General features: G+C 42.2%; 1 protein-coding gene and 1 pseudogene across 2 annotated transcripts in view; both read left to right on the forward strand.

Moving 5' to 3' along the window:
• LOC104872507 (60S ribosomal protein L27a-like) overlaps positions 1–18,898 on the forward strand; it is an 89,565-nt gene that overhangs the window by 49,060 nt on the left and 21,607 nt on the right. The window contains exon 2 of one of the 2 annotated variants that reach the window (XR_783202.2): positions 5,568–5,745. The exons of the other annotated variant lie outside the window; for it this stretch is intronic. The gene's annotated coding sequence lies outside the window, so the exon portion shown is untranslated. Of the gene's footprint in view, positions 1–5,567; positions 5,746–18,898 lie in introns of those variants that run through there. 2 annotated transcript variants of the gene reach the window in all.
• LOC117287148 lies at positions 3,645–4,718 on the forward strand (annotated as a pseudogene).

Below are 18,898 nucleotides of genomic sequence, written 5' to 3' on the forward strand. Positions count from 1 at the left end.
CCCTGGGGCCAAAAAAAAAAAAAAAGTAGACATAGGAAAAGAAGTACTGGGCACCCAACAGCATGAGGGCAGCCACCATGCAAGAGGAACACAGTAGCCTCAACTGAATAAATATGGTTACATGAAAGCCTCCCACAATTATCCTCACAGCGCTATAATTCAATAAAAACTCTGCCATGGATGAGCAAAGTCAATAGTGCTTGAAACCACTGTTCTGAATTATACTTAACTCTGAGTCAGAGCCCTGTGGGATAACAGAGCAGCTGCAGAGGAACTGAAACTGTTCAGTCGACTACAAAATGTGGAGGAAAATCAATTTCTATTCTGTTTAACTACTTTCCCTGACAGATTAGCATACAGTAACTACTAAAATATTTGGTGACTGAATAAATAAATAAGCCAACCTTTCAAAGGAAACTGCTTTAGCTGTTTTAAAAGAATCTGCCAAATTACTTGTAAATGAATGTCTTTACTCTGGTCTTCACCATACGTTATTATAAACACAAGAAATGGATTCAACCCTCAGCCCCCAAAATAAATAAAAAGAATTATTTATAAAATTGGTTTCTATATAAAACAAATGTTTTGTGGATATCTACGTATTCCACATTCCACAATAGAAACGAAGTTATTTAAATTTTTTTTTCTTTTTTTTTCCAGTATTGGGGAATCAAACTCAGGATGTTGCAATTGGAAGGCAGGCAGGGTGCCACTGAGCTAAATCCCTGGCCCAGTTATCTAAATTTTGATGGTGTTCTTTTTATATAGTCTCTTCTTATAATAGGCAGAGGAAAATACTATATAATTAATTAACAGCATGTTTAAGAAGTTATTGACTATAGCAATGAATACCATTTATGTGTTCAAACTAATTCGGCATAAGCATTTCACTTGAGGCTTCTGCTGGCCACAGATCTGACAGTCAATTTACAGACTACTTCCTCTTGTCTTGCATCTGGCTGTCCTGTCTATATTTTGGGCAAACTGTCTTACATTCTATGAGATTCTGGCTCAGGTATCTACCTCCTCCATAAGCTTTTGCCTTTTATCCTACTGTAAGGAACCTTCTTGGGGTGTGAGAATAGCTCAGTGGCAGAGAACTTGTGCAGCATGCGAGAGGCACTGGGTCCAAGACCCGGCACACAGTAAAGGAACTTTTTCCTCTTCAGTCTGACAGCGCCCTCCATATACCTACCCCATCAGCTTTTCATTCCTTGCTTATTTACTTCTCTCAGAAAAGCAGTTCACAACCCTGCTGCAGGTTGGATTCGCTTGGGAGACCATTACAAAAACACGGAGGCCTGGGACAATCTTCAGAGATTCTGATCTAACTAAATATAAAATGGGGAAAGGGGTGTCAGGATTGTTTAAAATCTCCCCAGTTAATCTATTGTGTATTTCCAGGTCAAAATTACTGCATTACATACTGATATTACATATTCAGACAGTGACTCCTCAAAAGCAAAAATCTCATCTTAATTATATGTATACCCTCGGTGTTGGCAGGGAATAAATGTTTGGTTAACTTAAGACAATTAAAGTGAGTCTTTAGACCACACTGACTATATAACTGCATCTTGGTTTTTTTATTGTTGTTTTGTTTCTTTGGGTTTTTTTTGGTACCAGGGAACGAACTTGGGTCCTTCACTTGTGAGGCAGGCAGTGGCACCACTGAGCTAAATCCCTGGCTCCTGTAACTGCATCTTAGCAAGAACTCTCTAAGAAAAACAGATGTTACGCAATATCTTGAACCTGGCCTAACAGCATTTTCAATAATAATACTTTCTACCCAGCATCAAAATACAAATTTAATACATGCTCACTGTAGATACATAAGGAGTTCAGTATGCCATCGTATTTGTGTTTGGGAAAGTCTAGAATACCAAGTGGATCAGAGGCAAATTAGAAACAGGCTCTCAACTGCAGACTACAGAGGTCTGAGAGGAGGACTGAGAGCTAAGGCCCCACCTGGTAGTTCAGCCGGACCCGTCTCAAAACAAAAGATGAAAGGGCTGTGGGTGTAGCTCAGTATAAAGGCTCTGGGTTCAACCCCCAGTCCTGCAAACAAATGAGTGCGCTCATCTTGTCAGAACACAACTCAGGCCATACACAGGGAGTGTTAACAGGGTGAGAAAGGGTGGGGAGGGAGGAGAGGGGCTGCCACCTGTGAAACTGAGTCGCATTCTCTAAATATCGAGTGCCAAGGGGGCGGGGCGGGGAATGGAGTTTCATTATGTAAACCCCCAAAGGGCACCACGGTAGTTTTATTCATGTAGTTTCCAGTCACTAAGTCTTGGCTAATACTTAGAGCTCTCCTGGGCTTCTGTACAGTTGTTGCTTTGGATTCAGTGATGGGAGAGGCACAGAAGAGATTCTAAAGAAAAATAAAAGTGAAACTGGAAGCAGGACTACAGGTTCTGCTAAGCACAGTACTTGGCCACTGTGACGGCCACAAAAGGTGTCTTTGCCACACGTGATGACCTTGCTGCTTTGTGAGCCACTGTGCTGATGTTTTTGCAAAACCAAGGTAGAAGACTTAACAATAGCTATGTTTTCTCATTTAGGTTTTATAAGCTTGCAAAGGATTAAAATTATAAAACTTTCTGTCAATGTCAGAAAAAATATCGCATGAAGGACCCGGCATTTCCTTACCAGCAGAGAGTGCATGCCCATGTATATCCTGCTCAGGCACACCAGCAAGCTCCAGCAGGGAATGAGCACCAGGCCGTACAGCAGAGGGTACTGAGGGGAAAGTAAAGCTGGGTTAGACAACAGGGAGATAAAAACCCTGGCACATGTGTGTTTACTCCCATAGCAAACAGTAAAGAAATACTTTTGCTTAAATGAACAAAAAAAACCTCAAGTTTTCCACTCTTCCTTGTGGCTCCCTTTCACTTTTCAGCACTCAGTGGCGTGCTGCACAGGTCACAGGCTCTAAAATCTAAGTGCTCTGAGACAGCACTGGGGTCTGGTCCACGTCACTGCCCTCTTAGGCCCCATGGGTGATCGCTGAGTGCAACCGCTCTCACACTTCCTTTCCTTGCCTTCAATATTCAACACTGCATCATTCTTTTCCATTGAAATTTCAAATGGTATTGATAAAGGCTGGCGGTATAGTGGGAACAGAAACTGCAAAAAAGGGGAAAAGCATTAGAAGAAAGTGCTGGCACCTTTGGTATCCACGGCACCAGGGCAAGAGCTGCGCCGAGTGCCCTGAGAGGAGAGGGGAAGGCAGGTGGGCACAGCCGCAGTCAGTGTGCAGAGGAGGAGGGCGGGCAGGCACACCCAGGACGGCAGCCTCAGGCCTTCGTGCTTAACAAAATGCAGGCTAAGGTGGTTGGATAAGTGGCGTTGAAAGAAAGAAGTTAGACTGTAGGAGCAGTAAAGCTTTAGCAGCTGTTCTTTCGATTTGACTTCTCCTTGGAAGGCCCACTTTCTTCTTGAAACTAAATACCCTTGAAAGCCACAGCTTCATGCTCTTCAGTTTTCTTCTTACCTTCTATTTTTAACTCTGTTTCCACACGAGGGTATCTTCATCTTCTTGTTCCTTAAACATTAGTATAAATAAGGATCCTGTCCTTAGGAGTTACTGTCAGACAGCACTGAGGGTGGTGGAGACCTGTCCCCCCCAGGCACCAATCGAGATGGCCATCTCCTACCGGGGCAAGGGGCAGCAGGCTGGTCCGAGCTGGTTAACCCTGGCCCCGCCTTGCCATCTGGACTGAAATGGGAGCACACTGGGCCAGAGCCCTGCCAAGAGGAACCTCTCTGTCCAATCCTGGGAGCTCTACGAGCAGCACCGACTCTGCAAAGACGTTTCCAGCACACAGAGGGAGAAGCTCACTGTCCACACGGTCTGAGCAGCCACTTCTAGGTGTCTCACGTTGCACACACGAGTGCCCTGAGCCTACTGGGCTATCACCTCCATGCCACCTACACCGGGGGCTGGCAGCTGAGCCTACTGAGGTCCTTCCCACTGGGGTCAGCGGGTACAGAAAGCAGCAGCAGCCTCAGTGCCCAGGCTCCTTCTACTGGCAGAGCGGCTCCTAGCTAAGGCTGCCTTCCAGACACAGCAGGCCAAGGTCCCAACACAACACTCTGATGGCGAGCACCGGGGAGATGATTACACTGCCACTGACCCTAGGAAATCCTGACCTGATGGGGAATCAGTGATCACAGCTGCTCACTTCCTGCAGCGCTCACTCATCGGCTGATGCCCTGAGGACAGCTAGTTTATCAGTGGTGGCCAGTGGCCAGGGGGCCACCCCAGGTCCTGGTTGGGAAGGACTTGGCCATACACTGGACAGCTGCACAGAATGTGGGGTCAGGTGGGACACATCCAAGTTACTGCCACAGGGCCAATGAGTGGAGGCTGCGAGACACAACCTCCTCCTTTGGTTACCGTATGACCCCACCCCTGGCCAGCACGGCATTTACAGGCTGGTGGGTAGAACTGGGGAGGAGGTGCTGTGCTGGAGAAGATGCCCCTGCCCGTCACCCTGGCCCTCAGAGCCTTACTCAGTCCCTGCCCAACAGGTTCCCTTGTGGCTTCCGCACCACGGTGGGCCGATGGCTGAGGTCGTCCCCGAGCTGTACCCACAGCAGCTCGAACCCGAGTCAGGCGTCCTAGGCCAAACACCAGACCCCTCTCCAGAGCCACCTTGCTGCGTGACCTTCAGGTCTCAAGAGCAGAGTAGGGGAAAGGACCATACCCTCCTCACAACTGGAGCTGCCATGGAGTCGGCTCATGAGGCAGTGGTCTGAGGCTCCCACCTCCACCTCCAGCCCTGTCTCCTTCCTCAGGCTGTGGCTCTGGACAAAGGAAGGAGTAAGGGGTGTATCTGGCTGCATTTCTCCCTCACATCCTTGTTTTCCTTTGGATTAAAGCACCTAGCCCCTTCCTCTTCAGAGCCGAAGTCTGCATGGGACTCACCCCCGCCATCCTGTTTCCCCATCCCACAGCCTCCCAAGCCTGAGAAAGCAGGGCTGAGGCTAAATCTGTGGCCTCGGAAAGTGCCCCCCTATTCCCAGAGGAGGGTTACCTCTCTTCCCTGAGGCTTTCTCCTCCATATTCTGTGCTTCCAGATAACTCTGTCCCTATGGTCACCCCCACAACTGCATAAAGAAGCAGTTATTGCCTCATTCACTGTAATCACTGAGCTCCCTCCTCCTGGTCCCAATCTCTTGTTTCAACAATTTCCCTTTTTCAGTCCAATGTGACCCAGGAAGGCTGGGAAGGAGGTCAGCCCAGCCTCAGTTGCAGATCTCAAGCAGTGGCATCACAGAAGGCAGTCCCTGAATGCATCGGGTTTGGGGCCAGCAATGTACTATTAATGCTCCAGAGCCCATTAACTTTGCATCTAGAAGCCTCCACAGGAAGCAGTGGGGTGACCAAGGAGAGAGAGGGCAGCTGGGAGGGGTTCTTGTCCTGGCCTGATCTCCAGAAACCCCTCAGACATGGGAAGTCTGAACATTAGAGAAAATCATGCTCCGGTATGACAAATTTATTACAAATTCCAAAGGTCCCCAACAGGGCCTCTCACAGTGTCTTCTCTCACCATGTCCAGTTTTTCCTAAAGCCAAAGCTCTCACGGCCGGGTGTAAAGAAAACTCCAGACATGGCCACAACTGTACAGAATCTGAGGGTCTGGCCTTCTAGATCAAGTTCAAGAAGGTGAGTTTGTTGTTCTCTGGCAAATTGACTCATTCACTAAACAATGAGCAAGAAAGAAGTGGTGCACACCTCAGAGCCCATGTAGACTGTAGACTACTGAACCAGGGATTGCTTTGGCCATGAAACTATGAATGATCATTACTTCAAGGGAAACGAGAAATCCAACCACATGATCCCGAGGAGAGGAGGACAGGAGAGGAGGGGAGGGGAGGAAAAGCCTAGGAAGAAGAGTGAACAAGACTTGTCATGCTCTCCTTCAGTCTGGAGATATTGCAGTAGTGAAGTGATGATGGATGTTATCAGTCTCAGGAAGACTTAGGACCTTACACTGAGCCTGTGAGCTACTACTCTGCATCTCTACTGAATTTTTTAAAATCTGGACAAAGTAAAAAAAGAAACACACACACACACACACACACACACACACGTCCACCTCTTGAACATATCTGCACCTTGAGGTCCCTTTGGAGTTAAACCCACTATACCACAAACCAAACTTACAACTTCATCACCTAAACATGTCTCTCCTCACATTTCCTATTTCCTAATCTAGGTTTACCAAGTCTCATTTCCCAAATATGCCTTGATATGTCTCTCTTTTGCATCCTTACTTACACTGCTCCTCCTCAGAGTTCCACATCTTCGCTCGAGGCTCAATTTCTCCAGCCACCCCTCAGCCCCGCCCTGCATGAGGAACTTGGTTACGGGCAGACAGGTCAGGCATTTCGCCCTACCAAACTCTAGAGACTCTAGGGGTGGGGCGAGCACTTAATTTAGCTTAGGGACATTAATGAGACCTCCCAGATTAAATCCAACTGAAACTGCCTGAACGATGGCTAGGGTTTCGTTAGCAAAGGAAGGAGTGGGAACAAAGCAAAAAAAAGGTGGAGAGTATTAGGAGCAGCAGAAGAAACATGAGCAAAGGCTCTTCAGTGTGTGTGAAACGGTGAGCAGTGTAGTCTTCTGGGAGAATGATTCTAAACAGTCAGTAGCAAACAGCAATAGGCAAATTATAAATATAAATAAATTTTGTATAAAATCAAATAGCATAGAGAAAATGAAACGAAGTGTTAAATAAACAGTAACATTCATGTCCCACATTTTCAGCTGCAGCTGCAGTTAGAGTAGGGGCCTATGACTAGTGCTGGCCCATAAGCTGGTGGGGGGCGTCTACCACTTTCCATCATTCATTGACCCTTCCTGTAGATGTCACCCCACAAACAGTATATTGAAATGCATCACAGAATGGGCTGCAGGGGACTGCGTTGATTATGCCCATGCAGACTGTAAGCGGTGCAAGCTGTGAGGAATTAACCCCACAAGTGGCTTGTTTATTTTATAGAGGTAAGTCTGGCCTTTGTGGTGAGGTCAGAGAAACTCGCACCCAAATTCCATTCCCACAACTAAAACCTCCTTGACTAGAGGTCAACGTTCTAATTATAACCATATATATTTTTTTTAAATAAAATTAATTAATTTTTTGGTACCAGGGAACAACCTCAGGATCTTGCGCTTGCGAAGCAGGCGGCAGAAGCACTAAACCCCCGGCCCACAACCATATATTTTGTGTGTTCTGTTCCTAATTCGAGGATGTTTTGTCTTGTCTTTCACAAGCCTTGCTTAAATTAATGTCCATAGCAAGTGTGCAGCTGTACACCCTCACATGTAGTTATTGCCCTTGCACATAGCTTGCCTCAGCTGATTACTGATAAAAACAAGTGGCTTGAATGGACCAGCGCATTTTGGTAGAATAGCAATGGTTGTCCTGGCGCCCAACTTTCTGTCTTAGTTTTGTCTTTTTTTTTCTGTTAAGTTTATTGGTACATTTAAAGCAAACAATACAGTTCCATTCATTATTGGGACCTTTACATGATAGGTCTTGGTTCTTATTTTTTCTCCATACCCCTGCCCTTCCTTCACTCCCTTCATCTTAGTTTTGTATTTTAGTTTTGTTTATTTGTTTTGTTTTTGGTACTGGGGATTGAACTCTGGACCTTGCGCTTGTGAAGCAAGCAGCGGCATCACTGAGCTAAATCCCCAGTCCGGCCTTTTACTTTTTTTTTTCTCAGGCTCACGTTGTACACTGTGCAGAAGTTTCTGATAGTGTTTCAGGGGTCCCCAGTACAGACAAACTACTACAGGTCTGGGCCTGTTAGGTCCTCAGTGGGCACAGCGATCTGCTGAGTCAGAGTGGATGTGTAACACAACTCAGACACCCTTTGTTGTGCTGTCAGTACCAAAGCACAGCCAAGCCTGTGTAAAACAGACGTAGGACCGGGAGTTTGGGGTGTTGGTGAAAGAGAATACACTATGGTCATGGCCTCACTGAAAGCTGGGACTTAAGGCAAGACGGCATGGAAGAGGAAGAATGAATCACACAGGTACCCGAGGGGAGGACACACAAGGCAGAGGAATCACTAGTGGGAGTCCCACCAACCCGCATGGCTGGTATGAAAGTTAGTGTGGCGGAGGCAGAGAAAGCAAGTGTGAGAGACCAGAGGGGAAATGGAGCCAGGCTGAGAAGAGCTGAAGCTGTCAGAAGAAGTTTGAGTTCTGCTCCGAATCAACAGGCACCCAATGTGGGGTTATGAGTAGAACAAGTGTCTTGATGGCTGCTATTTGAGAGAGACCAGTTAACAGGCTTCTGGCATAATCTTAATGAGAGATAGTGTGGCTTCTGTCTTTACAGAAGGCACTTAGGCCTTTTGTGTTTCTGTTAATTTGTTAAAAATTGTTACTAGCAGCTGGATGTGGTGGTGCACACTTGTAATCCCAGCACTCGGGAGGCTGAGGCAGGAGGATCACAGCAAGTTTGAGGCCACACAGTTGACTTCAAGGCCAGTCTGAATTTCATTGTGAGACCTTGCCTCAAAAAACCAAAAAATGAAACCAAACAAAAACACTATTAGTAGCAAAAGATGGCCAAGAGAGTCCAACAAACTACCTTCTCAGCCCTTCCTTTTTCCCCTGTTCCAAGGTATCTAACACCTTGCTGGAAGAGGTCAGTAGTTAGAAAAAAGACCACTTTTGAACTAAGAAGAAAAAGTCCAAAGGGGAAGGGATGGGTAGGAGAAAGGAAAGAAGGGAATGCAATTAAGGAGAAAATGAAAAAATGGAAACAAAGTCTATGTAAATAGGGAAGGATGGGGGCGTTGAGGGGAGGGCAGAGGAATAGGAAAAAAATAGGAACCAAGATGGATTACGTAAAGGTATAAATTTCCAATGATGAGTGTATATTGTATACCTAAAATGTACCAATAAACTTAATAAAAAAGATCACTTTCATTTTAAGCAACTGATTGACTTTTTGAGTCAAAATATTTTTTCTGTATTTTTCAACCTTACATGGGAATGTGCATGCCTCAAGTTTTCACTGCTCTGCACATGTCCATGAATGGCCATGAAACACCAAAAACACCAACGTGGGCTTACTAATAAGTTTTAGCAAATAGATCAATTCACAGAGAATCCATGAATAATGAAAACTGACTGATTGGAGACATTAAGCCAATCTTAAATAACTGTGGGTCAAAGAAAAAAAATCACAAGAGAAACTAGAGACCACTTGGAGACAAAAACGAAAACACAGTTTATCAAAAATTATGAAATACACTGAACACAATGCTCAGATCAGAGAACATTACAGAAGTGTAGAGGCCTACACTGAAAGGAAGAAACATCTCAAATTATTAACATGGACTGGGAATACAGCTCAGCAGCACAGCACATACCTGGCAAGTGCAAGGCCCTGAGTTTGATTCCTGATGCTGAAAAAAAAATTATTAACAATTTAAATCAATAACAAATCAGCCGGGTGTATTGGCACATGCCTATAATCCCAGCACTCGGGAGGCTGAGGCAGGAGGATCGCTGTGAATTCGAGACCAGCCTGGACTACATAGTGAGTTCCAGGCCAGTCTCAACTACATAGCGAGACCCTGTCTCAAAAACAAAACAAACAAACAAAAAATCAAAACAACGCTGATTCCCAAGGAACTAGAAAGAGCAAACTAATCTAAATCCGGTTATAGCAGGGAAATAATAAAATGACTTAAATGGAAAAAAGTAAAATCAAGACTAGAAAAACAAAACAAAAAAAATCACAAAAGTCAAAACTTCTTTCTTTGAAAGATCATAAAATCAATAAACAGCATGACAAAAAAGCCTTGACAATGTAAACGACCAAAATGAGAAATCAGAGTGGGAACATTACTATCAGTCTTACAGATAGAAAGAAGGAATATAAGAACTATGGACAGTTGCATGCCAAAAAGTTACATAACATATATAAGATGGACAAACTCCTACAAATATACAAATAACTTGAAATACACAACTAACTTGAACTGATTCAAGAAGATACAGAAAGTCTAAACAAGGGGCCAGGGATGTAGCGATGTAGCTCAGTGGTTCTGTCGCCTGCCTCACAAGCACAAGGTCCCGAGTTTGTTCCCGGTACCAAAAACAAAGTGTTATGTACACATGCCAACTCCCCACGGTGAATGTAATCATCATGTACTGTAATCATGTGCTAATAAAAATTAAAAAGAAAAAAGAAAGTCTGAACAAACATAGTAAGGGGCTAAATCAGTGATCAAAACCCTCCCAAGAAAGAAAAAGCCTAGATCTTGAAGGCTTCACTGGCGAACTCCATAAACCATTTAAAGAATTAGCTTCCATCTTTATAGTTCTTCCAAAAAATACAAAAAGAATGCTTCCTAACTCATTCTACAAGGCCAGTATCATCCCAACAGCAAAATTAAACAAAAGGTATCACAAGAAAAAAAAAGTTATAGGCCAATATCCCTTATGGATACCAATGTAAAAACCTTTACAAGACATTAGCAAACTGAATACAGCAGTATATTCAAATGATTATACCCTGTGGCCAACTGAGATTTTCCCCAGCAATGCAAGAATACATACTAAGCAATAACACTTGCTAAAATGAAAGAACCCACCAAGGGTACCGTTATTACAGTGTCATATTCAGGATAGCGTGGGTCAAAGCCATGGAAACATGAAGTTTCTGGCCTCACACATGGGCTGTGTTAGCTTTTAATTCTAAGAGTATCTGGGGAATCCACCATGATAAACCACACTGGGAAAGTCCATTTGAGTAAACTTAAAGGGAACTTCCAAAGTATACCTAAACATATTAGAACATTCCATAGTTTTAGCTCTTAAAATATACCTGTTCTAAATGTTCAGATGTTCAGAGGAATAAGACAGGAGGGAGGGAGAAAGGAAGGAACAAGAAAAAATGGAGAAATAGAAAAAATAGAAACAAAGCTTTTGTATATAGGGAAAAGAGGAAGGCTTGAGGGGAGGGGGTAATGGGAAAAAAAAGAAGAGGCAGGATATATCATGTACAGGTGCAAATTCCCTATGATGAGTGTTACTATTATGTGCATCTAAAATGTACCAATAAATGTTTTGCTTGAAAAAAAATACACATTCTAAAACAAAATAACCTAAGAAATAGAAAACTTATTTCAGGTTGGGAAGAGTAGCCATGTGGGGGAGGCCTTGCCTAGCACTCACAAGGCCCTGGTTTGATCCCCAGCACACTGCAAACAAACAGGCCAACCCAGCTCTATAGTGACCCAGTACATGGTTCCTTCAGGGACTTCCCATACTAGCAGGATGGGACAGAATAATGTATGAGTTCCAGCCGGGCATGATGATGCACGCTGTAATCCCAGCACTTGGGAGGCTGAGGCAAAGGATCACCAGCTGTGCTACACAGTGAGCTGAAGTCCCACCTAACTACACAGGAAGACCCTGTCTACAAAAAAACAACAACAAAAAAACAGAATAGATTTCAAATAGGAAAAACAAAAACTGACTCATGGTTCTAGTCATCTTTTCATCACTGCCTGAGAAAAACAACTTAGTAAAGGTCAGGTTGATTTTGGCTCATAGTTTCAGAGGTTTCAGTCCACGCTCATTTTGCTCCATGGTTTTCAGAATGTAGCAAGGCAAGAACACGATGGCAGAAGGTTGTGGCAGAGAAAAGCCACTCACCTCATGGCAGCCAGGAAGCAAGAAAAAGAAGCCAGAGAGAAAGGGGCCAGAGACCAGATGTACCTGGGACAGCACACCCCAGTGACTATTTCCTGCAGCTGGCCACCCCCTACCAGCCCATTCAGCTGTGCACTCACCCAGGCACGACCTCAAGGATGGAGTCATGGTCCAAGCACCTCTAGGCCTACTCTGAGCTGGGAAACAAGTTTGCAACAGGAATCTTTGGGGCATACTTCATATTTAAAGCATTATACCCATCTGTTATTTAATGTACATCACAATGGGAAAATGCCAAGTAAAGTTGCAATCTTCTGGGCTGACCTATAATCACCTGATATCAATTTAGTTATCATTCTTATTTCAAACTCAAAAGTTACAAAGGTTCAAAGTTATAAAGTACCAACATGGCAACAGACCTAATCATTTAAAATTATAATTTTAAGACATACTTTATATCACAAACCCCAATAAAAGAAGTACTATTTTTATTAATGTACTTGATATAGTCTTAACAAAATAGGAGACTTCCAGGAAGATGGCAGTGTAGTAAACAGCAGAGAAAACAGCCTCTCCCAGACTTGGTATCCAAATGCTGGAATATAGCAAAATGAGAAAGAGAAGAAGGAAGGCAGTGGGCCTTGGAAACCAGGAAGGATCTGAAGCAACTGAGGCCCACAGGGAGAGCAAAGAGAGACCTCAATGCAGAAAGAGGTGGTGGCAAGCAGTGCTTTCTCCCTGAGCCCTGACTCACTGCATGGGAAGGGCAGCTCGAAAGCTGGTGACGACTGGTGACCTCAGAGGCCTCTACAGAGAAATGCACCAGTGGAATGGAGTGCATGGTTCACCCCCAGGAGAGGGCAACTGGCTGGGAGCCATCATGGCGAGAAGTCAATTCAGCTGGAACTCAGAGCAGCTGTGAACTGGCTCCATCTAGCAGCTCCTAGTGTCAGGATGAGGCAGAACCAAGTTCAAGTTGGCAGTAAGTCAAGGAGAAGAGCTCAAGCAGGCAGGAGGAACATGGAGTACTGCAGGCTAAACAAATTGGGTTCTAGCATCAGAGCCAGAAACCACATAGAACTTCAGTGGAAATAAAGGTGCAGGATTCCTGGGAATAAAGGTGCAGGATTCATTACCCCACCATAAAACTGCATATGGCTTACTGGGATTAATCAACACAGATCTGGGCTCTGTCTGCCCACTCTGCCTACTGGTGACAGCAGAGACATGCCCTGAAGTAGACATTTTCTCTTGACTGTTTGTTCTTGTTTTTATGCGTGTGAACATTGTTTCTATGAGTTTTTAAAAATTGATTTTTCTGTTCTGTTCTATTCTTGTTTTTGTTTTGTTTTGTTTTTGTTTTTTTGAGATGGGCTCACTTTGTAGTTCAGGCTGGCCCTGAACTCACTATGTAGCCACGCCAGGCCTCAAACTTAATATGATCCTCCTGCTTCTGCCTCCCAAGTGCTGGGATTACAGGCGTTCACCACCACACACACACATCTCTATTCTTGATTTGATTCTTCCTTTTCTCTTTCCCTCCTGTCTTCACCAGTTTCAAAAGTTTGTGTAATCTTTCTTCATCCTCTGGCTGGCCTTGTTTCTAATCTCTTCCTCTTCTATTTCTCTATTTTTCCCCATCCCTTTTTCAATTTTCTCTTCTGAGGGTAAAATCACCATATTGAGGATAAAATTTTTGATTTGTTTTAAATTTTGTTATATAAACACGAATTAGTTCATGCAATTAAAGGTGGCAAAGTTATAGTTACCACAATTTCTCATTTTCTAGGCAGTTTAATAATACTATTGTTATTGCTGATTGTACTGCTTTATCCAAGGTAACATAACTGTACTCAATCAGTTGTCCTGACATGCCAAGACTGAGATTGCCTAAGGGTCATAAACAATACTATCAGCCAGTGACAAAGAACCAAATAGGCTTGGCCAAATAAGCAACCACTTCTCATCCCCAATAAATTGAAAAGGGAGGACCTTGCAACAGACTCAACACCCAAAAGTCAGAAGAGAAATAGTCATTTCCTAAACGTTCTAAATATTAACAATAAAGCTACTTGCCATCAGCAATTTATAAGCATCAACCCAGGAATTAAATTTTTTAAAAAATAGGAAATGAGAAGACACTTAAACAAGATGCAACCCCAAACTTCCAGCTCACCAAAGGCAAACCCAGAGGGTGATGAGGTGCAACAATTCAAAAGCCACCCAGGTGGACTCTGTGAAACGGTAGCATCAGAAGTAAGAAAGGATATGAATATAGTTCTAGAAAATATCAAATCGGAAATAATTTCTCAGATAACTACAGAGATGATAATCACAATGAAAGACATGATTAGTGATTCCAGAGCAGATAAGATAAAAAAAATAGAGCCAGGAATGGTAGCGCACTCCTGTAATCCCAGCACTCAGCACTCCTGAGGCAGGAGGATCGCTGTGAGTTCGAGACCAGCCTGGGCTACACAGTGAGTTCCAGGTCAGTCTCAACTACATAATGAGACCCTGTCTCAAAAAACCAAACAAAATTTAAAAATAATAATAATAAAATAAAAACAATACAGGCTAGGAAAATGAGAGAAACCATGAACACCCAACAAGAGAGAAAGAGAATCCATGAAACTTATATCCAGCAGATTAAAAATTCCACTGAAAGTACATGCAGCAGAATGAGCCAATGTGAGAGTAGAAGATCAGATATAGAAGGATTACAGTTAGCAATCATGAAAAGAAAAATTTCTTAAAATAGCAAGTGATTGCAAAAACAATCCAACAGGTGCTAGATAATGCAAAGCATGACTAGAGTCAATGAAAAGCAGGAGCTAGCACAAACGACCTAAAAAACCTGTTCACAAAAGTAATAGCAGAACATTACATACAGATAAGTGAGGCATACAGAACTTCATTTAGTCATGATAAAAAATAAAAAAAAAAACTTTGCTAAGGTATTTAATAGCTAAGATTCCAGAAACTCAACACAAAACAGATTAAAAGCAGTTAGAGAACAGAAACAAATTACCTATAAAGGAAAGCAACAGAATCATAGCAGACTTTTCAACACAAACCCTTAAATCAAGGAGAGCTCAGTGAAGTACTTCAAGCCCCAAAAGAAAGCAACCTCCAACCCAGACTGATGTACCCCAGAAATCCATCTTTCAAAACTGATGAAATAAGATACCTCCTTGACAAAGACCATCTGAAGAAATTCATGACCACTCTAAAATGTTCTGAAGGAAATTCTAGAAGAGAAAATGAGGACTACAGCTCCATAAACCCCCAACAAAAGGCAAGGCAAGGGTCAGAGATGTAGCTCAGTGGTACCACACCTGCCTGGCAAGCACAAGGTCCTGAATTTGACCCCCCAGTACCAGGGGGGAAAAAAGGCAAGTAATTAAACAGAGGGGGTAAATAAAATGGAACCAACAAGAGAAAAATAACATGACAAGGATAAGTCAATATATATCATCAGTTATAACCATCAATGTAAATGGTCTCAATTCACCAATCAAAAGAAACAGACTGGCAGAATGGATCAAGAAGCAAGATCCAACAATACGCTGCATACAGGGCCAGGGATTTAGCACAGTGGTTCCACCACCTACCTTGCAAGTGCAAGGTCCTGAATTTGACCTCTGGTACCAAAAGAAAAAAAAAGTGCTGCATACAAGAAACACATTTAATTAAAAAGAAATTCATAGGCTGAAAGTCAAAGGATACAAAACAATACTTGATACAACAGGAACCCAGAAAAAAAGCAAGGGTAGCTACTCTATTTGCGAACAAAGTGGATTTCAAGCCAAGGCTAAGAGACAAGGAAAGTCACCACTTCCTTGTAAAGGGAACAACAATCCGAGAGGAAAAGGTAACAATCATAAATACATATGCACCAAATGCCAGTGCACCCAACTGTATAAAACAAATACTAATGGACATGAAAAATCAAATAAATACAAACAGTTGTAATGGGAGACCTCGATACCCATCACAAATAGATCAACTAGACAAAATAATCAACAAATACCTGAACTGAACGAAATTTTTGAACAAATGGACTTAGTAGATGTCTACATCAGAATATATATTCTTCTCAGCTACATATGGGACGTTCTGCAAAATAGACCACATACTAATTCATAGAACATGTTTAAGTAAATGCAAAGGAATTGAAATTATCCATGCATATTATCATACCATACAGCAATGAAATTGGAAATGGCAAAAGAAACTACAAGAACTTCATAAACTCAAGGAAATTAACACGCTCTTGAACAAACTGGTCACAGGTGAAATCAAAGTGTGTACAATTAAACAATAATGCCAAGAATGTACTGGAAGTTATGGGACACAATGAAAGCAGTCCTATGAGGGAAATTTATAGTGGTGAACCGGAAGCAGGATTTAAGAACAAGTTCTTTCCAGGCTTAGGCTGTTCTCTCCCTCATCACCTCCTGCCCCTGTAGCTGTAACTCTTTGTTCTGGTACAGATAAAATTAACAACTATGTCTTGTAAACAAAGTTTATGACAGTCTGTTCTGTATGATTCAAAGGCACCATCTTCTTTCAAGGCAAAGTTACAGGGGCCAGGGATTTAGTTCAGTGGTTCCGCCACCTGCTTCACAGCACAAGGTCCCAAGTTTGATCCCTGGTACCAAAAAAAAAAAAAAAAAAAAAAAAGTTACAAAACTGTCTGCTCTTATCCTGTTCCAATAAACTTACTTGCTACATCACTAGAAAAACTACATCCTTCTGTATAAAAGCTGAAACTTCTCTTTGTTCAACACTCAGTCATTTTGGACACAGAGATGACTGAGCTGGTATACTCACTTTAAATCCTCTCCCATCCCTTGGAATTCTGTAACAAATTAATTCCCAAATAAAAAAAATAGCTGGGTGTGGTAATGCATGCCTGTAATTCCAGCAATTGTGAGACAGAGGCAGGAGCGTGGCTATCAGCCTGGGTTACACAGTGACCTGGAATTCAAGGTCAACCTGGAATACACAGTGAGAACAGGTCTTCAAAAAAAAGACAAAAATTTTAAAAGGTAAACAACCTAACATCAAGCTCCTAAAAACAAAGGGCAATCAAGCTGAAAGCTGGTATGAAAAGAGGAAATTATAAAGATCGGAGTAACAATTAATGCTATTGAGACTAAGAAAATACCAAAAAATATGAGTCAGCCAGGCATGGTGGTGCACACCTATAATCCCAGCACTCGGAGGCTGAGGCAGGAGGATCACTGTGAGTTCGAGACCAGCCTGGGGCTACATAGTGAGTTCCAGATCAGTCTCAACTATATAGTGAGACCCTGTCTCAAAACAATTAAACAAAAATAAATAAAATAAAAATAAATGAATCAAAGGTCTTTGAAAGATGAAATAAAATTGATAAACTCTTAGCCAATCTTATCAAAAAAAGGAAAGACTCAACTCCATGCAATTAGGGATGAAAAAGGTGAAATCACACCAGATCCTATAGAAATCCAGATCATTAATACCTACTTCAAGAACCTGTATTCTAATAAGACAAAAAACAGAAGAAATTACCAGCACTCAGGAGGAAAGGGCAGGAGGATCGCCATGAGTTCAAGTCTAGCCTGCGCTACATAGTGAGTTCAGGGCCATCCTGAACTACAAAGTGAGACACAAACAAACAAAAAACTCAGGTGAATTACCAAAGCTGAATCAAAAAGATAAAAATTCTACGTGAACCATTATCAGTGAAATTGAAGATATAATTAAAAACCTACCACCAGAGAAAACTGAGGTTCTAAAAGGTTCACTTCAGAGTTCTACAAAAAATTTAGAGAAGACCTAGAAGCAGTACTCCCAAATTCATTCCTGGAAGCAAGCATACCCTGATACCAAAACCTGAAAAGGATCCATCAAAAAAGAGAACTACAAACCAATCTCCCTAATGAACATAGATGCAAAGATCTTCAATAAGATACTGGCAAACAGAACGCAGCAGATCTTCAAGAAAATTATACATCATGACCAAGTAAGATTCATCCCAGGGATATAGGGATGGTTCCACATACGCAATTCAATAAATGTAATACATCAATCTCCTCTTGACCTTTTGACTAAAATCAAGTGTAATAAATGTAATATACCATATTAACAGAGCCAAGAACAAAAACCATATGATCATCTCAGTAGATGCAGAAAAAGCATCTAACAAAGTCCAACACCCATTTGTGATAAAAAAACCTACAAAAATTGTAATAGATGGTCTTTATCTCAATCTGATAAAAGCCCTCTATGACAGTCCAACAGCCAGCTTCATATTAAATGGACAGAAACTAAAAGCTTTCAATCTAAATTCAGGAACAAGACAAGGAAGTCACCATCACCATTTTTTTTTTCTTTTTTTTTTTTTGGTTTTTTGAGACGGGGTCTCACTATGTAGTTCAGACTGACCTGGAACTCAGTATGTAGCCCAGGCTGGTCTCGAACTCACAGTGATCCTCCTGCCTCAGCCTCCCGAGTGCTGAGATTACAGGCGTGCACCACCATGCCCAGCTTAAATTAGTTTTTTTTTTTTTTTTTTTTTTTTTTTTTTTTGGTAGGGGATTGAATTCAGGTCCTTGCGCTTGCAAGGCAGGCCACCGAACCGCTGAGCTAAATCCCTGGCCCACCATCACCATTTTTATTCAATAAAATTCTGGAAACATTAGCCAGAACAATTAAAAAAGAGAAAGAAATAAAAAGTATAATGCTAGGAAAGGAAAAAGTTGAATTATCATTATTTGCAGATGACATGATACTCTATATAGAAGGCCCCAAAACCCACCAAAATACATCTAGATTTAATAACCAAATTCTGCAGCATCACTGGATACAAAGTCAGCACTCAAAAATCAATAGCATTCCTCTACACAAAAGACAAACTCACTGAGAGAGAAATTAGGGAAACACCACTTTTCACAATAGCATGCAAAAGAAAAAAGAAAAAAAGAAAAACCTAGGAATAAATCTAATGAAGGAAGCAAAAGACCTTTACACTGAAAATTACAATACTTGGGCCGGAGATTTAGTTCAGTGGTTCCGGTTCCACTGCCTGCCTCACAAGCACAAGGACCCGAGTTCAATACCCAGAACAAAAAAAAAAAAAAAAAAAAAAAAAAAAAAAAAAAAAAAAACAAAAAAAGAAAATTAAAGAACTCTGAAAAAAATGGAAGTGCTGGA

The sequence above is a fragment of the Fukomys damarensis genome, unplaced genomic scaffold, assembly GCF_012274545.1.
Source record: "Fukomys damarensis isolate Sample0158 unplaced genomic scaffold, DMR_v1.0_HiC HiC_scaffold_21, whole genome shotgun sequence".
NCBI lineage: Eukaryota > Metazoa > Chordata > Mammalia > Rodentia > Bathyergidae > Fukomys > Fukomys damarensis.